Source organism: Castanea sativa, chromosome 3 (assembly GCF_040712315.1).
Source record: "Castanea sativa cultivar Marrone di Chiusa Pesio chromosome 3, ASM4071231v1".
Classification (NCBI taxonomy): domain Eukaryota; kingdom Viridiplantae; phylum Streptophyta; class Magnoliopsida; order Fagales; family Fagaceae; genus Castanea; species Castanea sativa.
The window spans coordinates 31,139,683-31,152,379 of NC_134015.1; positions in this window are offsets into that span (position 1 = coordinate 31,139,683).

A 12,697-nucleotide genomic window follows, 5' to 3' on the forward strand; every position below is an offset into this window, starting at 1 on the left:
GTCTTCATTGAGGACCTTACAAAGTGTTGCTAAAACCATAAGGTCAACACTTCCTCATCTTGAGATTTAAGCACACATACTGAATTTTCCCACCCAAAGTTTAAGTCTTTAGTGGGTTCGTTGAAAAAAAGGCTAACTGTTTAAAGGCTTAAACAAGCTAGCAATGGATAATTATTGTGATGGGTTTCAAGGAATAATGTGGGTTACCAAAGATGGCCTCCTATCCCTAATGATGCTTACTTGTAGGCACAGTTGCTTAAACTCCTTTAATAATTTTTCTTGGAATAGAAGTATAAATGCTCCAATGATGTGAAAAATTCTTTAGAGATTGGGATTGAGTGTATGTGGATGGAGAAATTGATGAATTGATGGATTGCTTTGATTGCCTTTTAGGACTTTTTCTTCTCATTTTAAATGTTTCGCAAAAGTCCTTACATGGATTGAATGAAGTTAAATCCCTCTTTGACACAAATTGATTGGTAGAACAGTTAATCATCATGATTTAGAAAAAGTTCTATCAAATGGATCTTCTTGTATCATCTTGAAAAGAAGGCTTTTGAAAAAAAATTTGTGTCTTCGAAAGAACCAAAAAGTTTTTAGAAAAAGGTTACTAGGAAGGCCAACGCCTCTAGTCCTTAGATTTTTTTTTTTTTTTTGGAAAATGAATTCAAATGACTTAGGCGCCCAATGCCCCTAGTTAAAAAGTTTATTTATTTTTTGAAAATTTTTAATGAATTTTTTCTTTTGAAATATTTTCCTAAATTTTTTTTTTTGAATTTTTTTTTGAAAAAACTTTTTTCAAAACCCCTTTTTTGGATCTTTTTTGTTTTCTCTTTTTTTTAAAGATTTTTTTTTGGATTTTTTTTCATTCTTTTTTTTGGATTTTTTTTTTTGAAAACTTTTTATTTATGAACAAAATGCATGAAACATGGCAACAACAAAAATACAAAAAAACCTCTACAAATATTATCATTAGAAACATGTAGTAAACAAACAAACAAACTTCAAGATAAACAATAATCCTGATAACCAAAATATGGCTTGACTATTTGTGAAACGAGGCAAAGTTGGGCTACTTGTTTCTTCTTGGTCCATTGGGGATGCTTGAGTTGAAATTTTGAAAATTGGACCTTGGTAGGCCTAAACCTTGATGAAGATAATTTGAACTTGATGGAATTGGGCTTGAATTCTCATTGAGCTTGATAAGCTTGAATTTGATGAACTTATGAACTTGATGGATTTGAATCTTGATGAGCTTGATGGGCTTTGGGCTTAGCAAGATTGGGCTTGAACTGCATACACACATGACATACCTTTCTTTCCAGGAAAACAAAATCAGATTTATAAAGCACACAACATTCAAACAATTATGATGGGCCCAAGTGTTGAACTTGGGCTCACCACAATTCAAACAATAGTCAAACATACACAATATACAATGCAATCTTAACATGGGCTATCCTAGGGATAGGTTTTATGGGCCATTACTTTTGTAGGGTGGGTTTATTGTTTCAATGTTTTCCATAGTTAGGACATTACACCTCCCAACTTGTAACAAAATGAATGTTGCGTTGGTCCAAATGGCATGGTTTGTCCTTTACAGTCATCAAGAAATGATCAAGTGACTTTGGGCTATGAGTTGGTGAGTTCATCATTGGATACCCAAATCTAAGGAAAACTAGTGATCCATGGTTACTACCACTAAGTTTCGAGATGGGTTCATGCATAATTGTTGTTTCATGGCATACACAATGACAATAAAAAAAAGCTATAAACATACAATATGGCATCTCGTACAACATTTTATACAATCACATTTTATACAATATCTTACAAATATAAACAATATTATACAAGCAAAGAATATCATACAAACACAAGGGTACTTAATTGATCATTTAAAGTCTAATGTGAAACCTAGCCCTCAACTACCTTAGTGGAGTCGCCATTGTGAGAGACCGAGATTGGCTCTCAAAAAAGAGATTTAGGCATTAGCACCTCTCTTTTCAGGATTATGTGGAGTCACTACTTATATTTTTTATATTACAAAAAAATAAGAAAAAACTTACAATATACAATTCACACATCTAAAATACCTCAAGTTTCATTAAATGAACATATGAATATAGCTTGGTAGAATATTGTTACAAGGCTTTGGTCGTAAATACAATCTACGTAAAAAAATACAAAACTTTGGTCCTAGATACAATCTACCAAAACAAAAATAAGACAAAACACCACTCTTCGAACCAAGACCTAGGGTTCGAGGGTTAGGTTACAGAATAGGAAGGTGTTAGACACCCATTCTGCCCGGGCAAAGCCCGGTCTTCTAGACCCTAAATGATCATTAAGTACCCTTGACCAATGGTATGCAACAGATTATGAAATGCAACATGTCATGTAAACTATCTTAAATCTATGGCTAAATGTTATTTAATAAACCCAAATCTAATGTAAATAATCAAATCTGATTTTTTAATTATGAAAAACAATGTTAAAAAAAATAAATCTGATACAAATTTTTATAAAAAGAGTTTTGATGACAAAGTGGAGATTTAGATTCCAATGAATTTTGGTGAGAAAATATCAGATCTAATCATAGTTATAAAAAATAAAAAATAAAAAGACGAGTTTTAATGAAAATCTTAGATATGATTTCTAAAGGAATAAGTTTTGAAGAAGGAATTTTAGATTTGATTATTAATTATGAAAAAAGAATGGTTTTAAAGAAAGAATTTCATATTTTATTTTTAATTATGAAAAGAATGAGTTTTGAAGAAAGAATTTCAAATCTAATTTTAATTATGAAAAAGAATGAGTTTTGAAGAAAGAATTTTAGATCTAATGCTTTTAATAACAAAGAACCAGAGATCTAAAACCATATCATGAACATCCTAAATATATATATGATCAAACATGTGAATCAAACAATCACTGCGTTTTAATCATGAAACAAAGACTCAAAATAAAAAATCATATTAGAAATTAATGTTCACATGTTAACATGGAAACCATAATTAGATACGCATGCTAAAAAAATAATCAACATTTAAACATGCACGTTAATAAAGAATTAAAAGAGATACTTGCATCAATTACACAAACGAATTCTACAATGGAATTACTTTAGAGTCAGAGAGAGTAAATCTCTCTGAGTCCTAAAGAATTATCACTTAACAGGAAAGAAAATCTTAAAGTCAGACTTCAAGAGTTTCTTTAACATTAAGGGGTAGAGGGGTGTTGAATTTTGGGCTTTCTTCTCTATTTATAGAGGTGTATCTGCTTAAAAAATAAGCTAGGGTTGCTTAGAAAATCAGCATATACGAATTAAGTTAGGTTTTATCCCTAAAAAATCGATTCTGATGGGTCTAAACTTGAACCAAACATATCTGGGCCCAATTTGGAATTTGTGTGAATTGGAAGTGCTGATCAGCACTCCATAAGTGCTGATTGGCACTATTGGAATGCCGATTGGCACTCCTCAGTGCTTCACCCAGTCTCGTTTTCTTATGTGTTTTGGACTCTTTTTTGGGCATTTTTCTAAGCCAGGAATCGTACTTGGACGTATTTTGGACTTGTATTCTCAATAAAATCCACTTTAACTTGATAATTAAATCTTTAAAAGTAATTAGCTCAGAGATAGTTATCTTAAAAACTTAATTATCAATCCAATTTCAACATTATCAGATTATTCATTTTATTCCCCTGCAACCAAACTTATTTTTAATGATATCAACAACCAATTACAAAAATTTATTTAATTAATTTTAATTATTCACCAATCAAAATTAATTTCAATTAATCACATGTGATCAATTCCACTCAAATGAATGTATGCAATCTGTGAAAACTTAATCTTGTGATATCTTTCAATCTGATGATCCAATTTGGGAACCAGGCATATCGTTACGATTATTAGAATCTTAAGATCATTTTTATGTTATGTGATAAATTATTTAATGCATGAAATGTAATCATTATTTTTGGGTATTTAGAATGATTATTTTGGTCACCTTCCAAGGTTAAATTATGGATGCAGAATTGAGTGTCTACAGGTTCAAAATGCGATGTCTATAGATGCCATTCTTTTAACTTTTCTTGCAATGCAAGTATAGTTAAGAGCCTGAAGAGACAAACATTTTGCAAGTTGATGAACTTTGAGTCCACACACACACACACACTACACACAAACACACAAACATGGGGGCATGCTCAATAAGAAGTGTGAAAAACCACATAAAAGAAAAAAAAAATTGAGATGTTTTCAAGTTTCAAGGACTTTACCTTCGAGTTTTAGGACTCTACCTTCATGACACACATACATGCAAGCAATCATGCAAACAAGAAATGCATCATAAGAGACGTAAAAGAAAATTTGGGATGTTTTCAAGCTTTAAGAACTCTACCTAAAGTTGGGGGGACCACTTGAAACGAGAAATTTACGTCCAAACACAAATAGTCCATTCAAGAGTGAGAAATTTACGCCAAAGGAGACCGCTCGATTGAGCAATTTACATCCAAATACAAATAAGCCACTCAAAAACGAGAAATTTATGCCAAAGACAAATAGTCATACATGACTCACACAACCACACAAGGTTTGCAAAAACAAACACACAAAATTGATGTAAACATGCAAGAATTCAAAACATAACCACACATGACTCATATAAGAAAAAGAACAAAAAAACACACAAGACTCACATAAAACACCGAACAAACATGTGATCACAAAAGATAACAAAATGATGAATACAACAATGTAGGAGGCACACAAACATAACAAAGCATGCAAACACACAAGATGCTAAACAAGATGGGCCTAGGGCCTAAGATAAAAAGAGGATGGGCCTAAGGCCCAAACGGAGTATGAGATGGGCCTAAGGCCCGACACAAAGCAAGGAAAGGCCTAAGGCCCAAACGAAGTATGAGATGGGCCTAAGGCCTAAGATGGAATAAAGACACAAACAAGCAAACAAACACACATGACATAAAAATAAACAACAAAGTGTGTCTGCTCTGATACCACATGATAGGAGAAAAATGTATTGACCACTTTGAATAAATTAACCAATTAATTAGCCAAGTGAATTAATTAGGTTCAATTATATGTAATGAGTGTAGTAGCACAAACAAATCACCAAATAACTAAATATGTAGCGAATGCTTTATTTACGAATAGAGAAAACCTACACTACAAAAATCCCACTGGATGATTTTAAGGTCATCACTCCCAAGAATCCACTATTATCAAAACAAGCAGTTACAAGTAAAAGAATCTCAATACCTTATACCAACCTACAATTGAACCCTTACCCCAATACCTAATTGGACTTGTTTTGTAATGACAATCTCTCCTTGTATTGCACAGCTCCCAGTACTTGACTAACCAAAAGATGCGCGAATCCCAGTACGTGACTTGATCACCAACCTGAGAAGGATGTTGACTACAAAGTTCTTCAATTCATCACACAATGAAGATCATGAAGTTGCTTGATCACAAAACCCTATGATGTATAAACATAGCAGCTTCTTCAAGATGAACTAGGGCAAATGTCTCCGTTCACAATTTGCATGAACAAGACTTTGCTCAATACTTGCGCAACCTTAGACGAAGAGTTCGAAGGAAATACAAAATGATTTGCTCCTTGGTAAATGAGAGATACCATTGTAGGACTACACCACAAAGAGTTCGAAGGAAATACAAAATGATTTGCTCCTTGGTAGGACCTAGATGTTTCATTGCAAGAACATTTTGCTTCAAATGATTCTTGGGATTTCTAGTACCATCAAAAGAATCCAACTTTGGAATCTTGAACTATAGGGGGAGTTGGACATTGGGAAATGAACACAATCCCTCAATATCAAGCATGTAGGCCTCCATACCTTGGGACCTCTTAAGCATACATTTCATCTTCTTAATTTCTTGACTCTTCTCTTTGGTTTCCTTTGACTTTTCTTTCTTCTTAGGTTCCTTGTTGATCTCAGCCTCTTTTTCCTCAAAATAATCATCATCAAAGATAGAGTCTTCATCTTAAGATTCTTGCACTACCTTCTTCTTCTCCTTGAGCAACCTTAATATTGTGAAGCCTTTCAATGATAGGAGCAGTCATCTTTGCCATCATTTCTTCCATCTTCTTTAAAATATCTTGGTCAATTGATGCCATTTGATCGACAGAAGCAAGATCGATTCTTATGAGGCGATTATCAGAGGTTCGAGACCAAAAGGGTTGTGCAATACCCTTTTTAGGAGCAATAATGGGTTGCTTACAAGAGACTTATCCTTATGAGAAACATTTCATGAAGATCACCAACAATTACTTTTATGTTCAATTCCCACTTAACCATGCCCCTAGAATGAGACCACAAAGTTTAGGCAAGACCTAAGAAAGACAAGACCCAAAAGAAAGAAACTTGAAGACACAACAATGAAGACACTAAAAAATCACAAACCTTGACAAGACATGGGCCTAATGCCCTTGGACAAACAGGAGTGGGCCTAGGGCCCAAGACAAAAGATAAAATAGGGTAACAACCCTAGACGACACAACATGGACCTAAGGCCACAAAACAAAAACAAGAAAAGCTTAAAGCCTAGACAAAATCAAGGATGGGTCTAAGGCCCAAGATGACACAAGGATGGGCCTAAGGCCCAATACAAGACACGGATGGGCCAAAGCCCAAGACATGACAAAGGATAGGCCTAAGGCCCAAGACAACACGAGAATGGGCTTATTGCCCCTAGACAAGACAAAGGTGGGCCTAAAGCCCGAGACGACGCTAAAATGGGCTTAATGCCCCTAAACAAGACAAAGGTGGGCCTAAGGCCCAAGACGATACAAGGATTGGCCCAATGCCCCTAGACCAAACAAGGATGGGCCTAAGGCCCAAGACAAAACACAGAAGGGCCTAAGCCCAAGACCCAACGAAGGAAAGACTCAAAACAACAAACAAAAATGGGCTACTAGAATTGGCCAATCTTTGAAAAATTTTATACTAAAGAAAAACTAAAAAAAAAAAATTTGAAATTTTTTTTTTGAAAGAAACTCTTTTTTGAAGTCTCAATTTGATTTTTTTTAATAGAAAACTCACTTCTTTTTTGAAAATTTTTAAAGGAATTTATATATAAAAAATCTCTCTAAAAACTCACATTTCTTTTGAAATTTTTTTATTTTGAAGGCAACTCTTTCTTGAAAAAAAAATAACAAAGAAACTCACTCTTTTAATTTTTTTTTTTTTTGGAATTTATATAAAAAAAAACCTAACTGAAAACTCAAATTTTTTTTTTTAATAAAAAACTTCACATTTTTTTTTGAAAAAATTTTATTTAAAAAAAGAACTTGAAAAATTGTTTTTTGGTTTTTTTTTTTTGAAAACATAAAATATTTTAAAAAAAGATTGACCAATTTTGTTAGCCTAACAAACAATTCAAACAAAGCACACACAATTGGGTAACCCTAAATGGTTGGGTTTTAAACTCATCTACGTGTGGGTAAGCTCCTTAAAGCTAAAAGGATAGATCAGTAGATAACTCATAACTAGGTGGGCCATGATTCCAACCTTGGGCCTAATGAACTATTGTGAATTGGTGGCAAACCGTTAACGTACTCAATGCCCATTATAGACAATGGCACTGTGAGAGACCAAGCCCCTGGCCCCCTTTTTTTAGGGTGTGTTAGGTTAAACCCATGTGAATGGGTGGAGTTGTGTTATTGCCTCTCAAAATGGAGGTTTGACTAGTTATATTTTCCCCTTTAGATTAAGGGTTTTACAATGGAGTTGCCACTTATTTAATTGTAGGAATAAATAAGAAAATTATAATTGAAAAATTCCTCATTTTATTAATTTGAAATTGAATTTACATTGATAATAGGAAATTGCATGGCTTTGGTCCTATATACAATCTAAGATAAAGTACATAGCTTTGTTTCCTAGTTACAATCTAAAAATTGAAAATTACAAGGGTAAGCATTGATCTATCAACCCTTGACCTAAACTCGGAAGCTATGTTACAAGGTAGGAAGGTGTTAGGCACCCACCTTGCCTAGTGAAACAGATCCTCTAGACTATGATGGCCAACATTCATATCAGATCATCTAATATGTCAATTAATTTGCATGTTGAATTTAATGTGTGTGCATGTGATAAATCCTAATTCAATTTATTAAGCATTGCATTTGGATTGAAAAATAAATTCTAATGAATGTGTATAGATGGTGATAACCTAGATTCAAGGATATGAAAGAATTATGAAACCAACATGTTTTTCATATTTTTTTTATGTGGATTTAAGATTAAAACTAGTATTATGCATGGACATGTGATGAACAACCAAGAACACATAAGAACATTTAAGAATATTTAAACATATTCAAAGGAATTTAAATAGTTACTGTCATGCTTTAATCCTAAATTCTCATCATGACAACATAAAAAAACAAGTTAGGGAAATGGATTATACCTTCAAGTAAGATCCATATGATGGAGGAGGAGACTCTTGGTAGAAGTCCTAAAGGTGGAGGAACAAAAGAGTTAAGAGAGGAAGAGTGAGTCTCATTCAATACCTTGAGTCTCAGGAAGACCAAGACATGACAAGACCACTTAACTTCACTAGAACTCAAGAGAGGGGAAGAGATGGGGTTTTTTCTATGTCTTGGAATGGAGGAGAGGGGGGGTTTGCATAGTGGTGGTTGAGGAAATATGAATGGAAGATCATTTAATGAGGGTTGACAAGAATCATGAACTTAGACCTCATTTTAGCATTCGAAAAAAATCTGGTGCATTAAATGTAGATATTGGTGGGAGTGAGGAGCAAGCCAAAATTCAATTTTTCCGTAGCTGCTATAATAGCCTGTAGAGCCAATTTCGAAAAATCATATCTGACTCAATTCTGATCGAAATTGTCTTGTTCTTGTGCTCAAATTAAAGTTCCAGATGTCTAGTTTCAGGGAAAATTAATTCATTCACAGATTCAAAATATTATGAGAGATATCGATGAAATGGTGAGTAGAGGCCATTTGTTAGAAAATGATTTCAGCACAATTAACATTAATGGGTCCCAAATTAGCTCTCAATTAACATTAAATGACTCTAATCACTCTTATTTCAAACTTAATTGATTCCAAATTTACTCTAATTAAAAGATAATTGCACAAATTACTCATTGAATAGTTAATGTTTAATTATTTAGTTAATTAAGTGTATGTAACCTTACCATAAAATATAGTCCTAACAAATCAAATTATGACACATCATTAATCTCAAATTGATTATACTTATGACCAATTGGAATCAATTGTTCATAATCACATATAGTCGGACTCCATTTGTGATAGTGCATCTCAACCATTAAAACTTGATTTGATGATAACTTTCAATCTGATGGTTCGATTAGGACTTATGACCAGTCGATTTGATCGTTACAACATCAAGATCATTTTGGTGAAATGAGATTAATGATCTAATAACCAAAATCAAGAAGCATATTTCCAAGGCGAAATTATCCTTTTACCCTCCATGTGAGGTTAAATGCAAAGGAAAGTACGCTTCGGCCGAGTGGATCGTGGCAGAGAAAAGTGAAGTTGCCACCTAGATTAGGTCTAGGAACCATATTGGGCCTTTTAGACTAATCACTTACATCCATGGATCGATATACCAGATTATGGGTTCGGAGTTTGGGAACGACTTAGGAAGATGTTAGGCACCCAAGACCGCCCGACTTGTAGGCCGGCTTCCATTATGTGTTGCTAGGCCATATTTAATTAAAAAGCTTATTAAGAGAGTCCTAATCCTTAACCTAAACATACATCATGCACTTTAGGAAATAACACACACAACATATTAAAGATCAAAATATAAAAGGAAACAAATAAAACATAATCAAACAAAATAAATTAAACATGACAAGTTGACAATTAAATATAAACATACAAGAAAAAGATATTAAACAAACTAAATATGGCAAAAAGATTCAAATAAACATGGAAAATAATTAAACACAATTAGTTAACATAAATATAGTCAAACAAAATCAAATAACATGTGAAAAAATAACTAAATAAATAAAAACAAGATTTTTGCCGTAATCTAAGTTCAAGGTGCGTACGCATACTCAAGTTTGAGTACGCACGGTTGGACCATACGCACGTATACTCGATGGATGCGTACGAATCCTTTAACACAGATTCGAAAAATTACATTTTTAAAGATTTAATCAAACAAAGATATAACATGTGAGATCAAACAAGCATGTGAGAACCCTAAACACTAAACTAACATAAAAAAAAAAAAAAAATAAAACAAACACCAATATAAACAAATAAACATGAAACAAAACAAATATACTAAACTAACATAAACTAAATATGCATGTTAAACTTTACATCAAACCAAACTAATAAGACAAGAATGACCTAAAATAGATTATAAACAACCTAAAATCAAATTAAAACATATCAAACATAATACAATCAACAAGCAAATAAAATAAAATAACTAGAGAAACTACATCAAGAACTCATATGAATCATATGTAGCAAGTTGGGAAATTATGGAAAAGAGACTCACCTTGCTTTTGAATCATAGATTTGAGATTGTTTTAACTGACCCTTTAGTGCCTACAATACAAATATTAGATGGAGAAGACAACAATAATCAAAGAACACAACAATAGTTTGTAATCACAACTCAAGAACACAAGGTTTTGAAAAGGGTTTTAGAAAACAATCTTTAAAGCAAACTTTCTGCCTTAGAACTAACTAAAGAGAGGTTTTAATTTTGTAAAAAACGTTTGAAGGTGCTACCCTAGGGTTTTGAAATGGGAAAAAATGGTTTTAGAGAATATGAAGGCCAAAAAATCACTCTCTTTAGCTAGGGTTTTGATTGGAGATATAAGACGAGTATTTATAAGTTAAAATTAGGGTTTTTGGAGATTTTTAATGATCTTTGGACATTCTCAGAGGTCTATGGCCCAGCCCACATCAAAGCATGATATTTTGGGCCCTTAAAATGTAGTTTAAAAACCTAAAAATTGGACTACCGAGTTGGCCCAACTTCAAATAGTCATAACTTACTCAATCTAAGTCCAAGTTAGGCAAATTTTGCATTCAAATTGAAGCCTAGGATGTCTACTTTCCAATAAAATAAACCTCACTCAAAACTTCTTTATGGATCAAAAGTTATGGTCAGAATAATGAGCAAAGTTCATTTTTCAGTATCGATTTCAAAGCAATTTAAGCACTTTTGAGTTGTGATTACTTCCAAACTATTGTGAACACTTCCAAACTATTGTGAACTCTTTAATTACCCTTGATTGACATATGTCAAGCTCATCATTAGGGTCGGGGACCAAAATTTATTAACTGGTACAAAATGCGGTGTCGACAACTACCTACATTAAATTATCTCTTTTACACTACATTTTATTAAAATAATTTTTTTCCAATTTTTATTATTATCTTAAATCATATATCTCTCTTCCTTACCAAAAACCACAACCCCCAAACTGTAAACACACATCCCCCCATTAATTGAAGTTTTTAGCAAGTTTGAAGCCAAATTGACTAGAAAAAAACCCAATCAAAGCAACACCAAACAAAACATCATAATCCAAAGTTTTCTAAGAAAATTAAAAATTCCTTAAAAAACAAACAAAAACTAGAAATATCAAAGCAAAACTAAAACAAACCCACAAGCTTGACAAAATCAAATTATTATGCTACAACTACTACCGGCCAAAGTTTAGTTGATCCTCAGCAAACCCATAAGCTTTCTCAAATATCGAATACTTATACTCAAATCTAACCCAAAACAGATACCTAAATCAAGTCTACCATTCTCACCCAAATCACATTTTCGCTCTAAATTTTTGCCATGGACGTTTTCTTTCAAATCAACCTTCTTCCACTCCAACCTCTCAAAAAAATTTCCAAAACCTTGCTTCTCAAATATCAAAACTCAACTTTTGTGTTTCCAACTTACACAAGACCTAGCTTTCGCATTTCTAGCAAACCTAAAACCCAACAAATTTTCCAACAAATCTTACCCAAAACCTGCCATTTAAGACTACACCGAGAGAGAGATCAAATTTTTGGGTTGGGATCAAGAGTCAACCATGAGACAAATAGAGAGAGAAAGAGATAAAAAAATAATTAAAAAGTGAAATGAAAAACTATAGTAACTGTGTATATTTACACATTTATAGATGGACTAATATGGATAAATTCTTGGCAAAATGTGTAAATTTCACATCTTATCCTATTATACATCTACTGATATGAATGTTCTAAGGAGCTGGAGCCCATAACCCATAAAAAGAGGAGAACAGACAATAGTATGCACGACTGTATGAGATTAAATGGCCCATAAATATTTTCACCTAACCATTTGGAGAAAAGTCCTCTAGAACTATGTTGTACGTTGTCCTTTTAAAAACTCAGTTATAGGAGCAATTCTTGAATACTTCGGCGACGTGGTACTCCTTTCTTCCACATTCACAATTGACTCATTAATTAAATTCGAGAAGTCCTATAGATAGTTAGGTACTACAAGTTTTACTATATTGATTTTATAAGCTAATTTGTCACTGCTTAGATAGAGGTAATTCAAAATTTAGTTATAAGGTAGTTGAAACTCACCAATTACACTTATTGTTGAGTCAGGTTATAAAATTCATGCAATAAAAGCGAGTACCAACTCT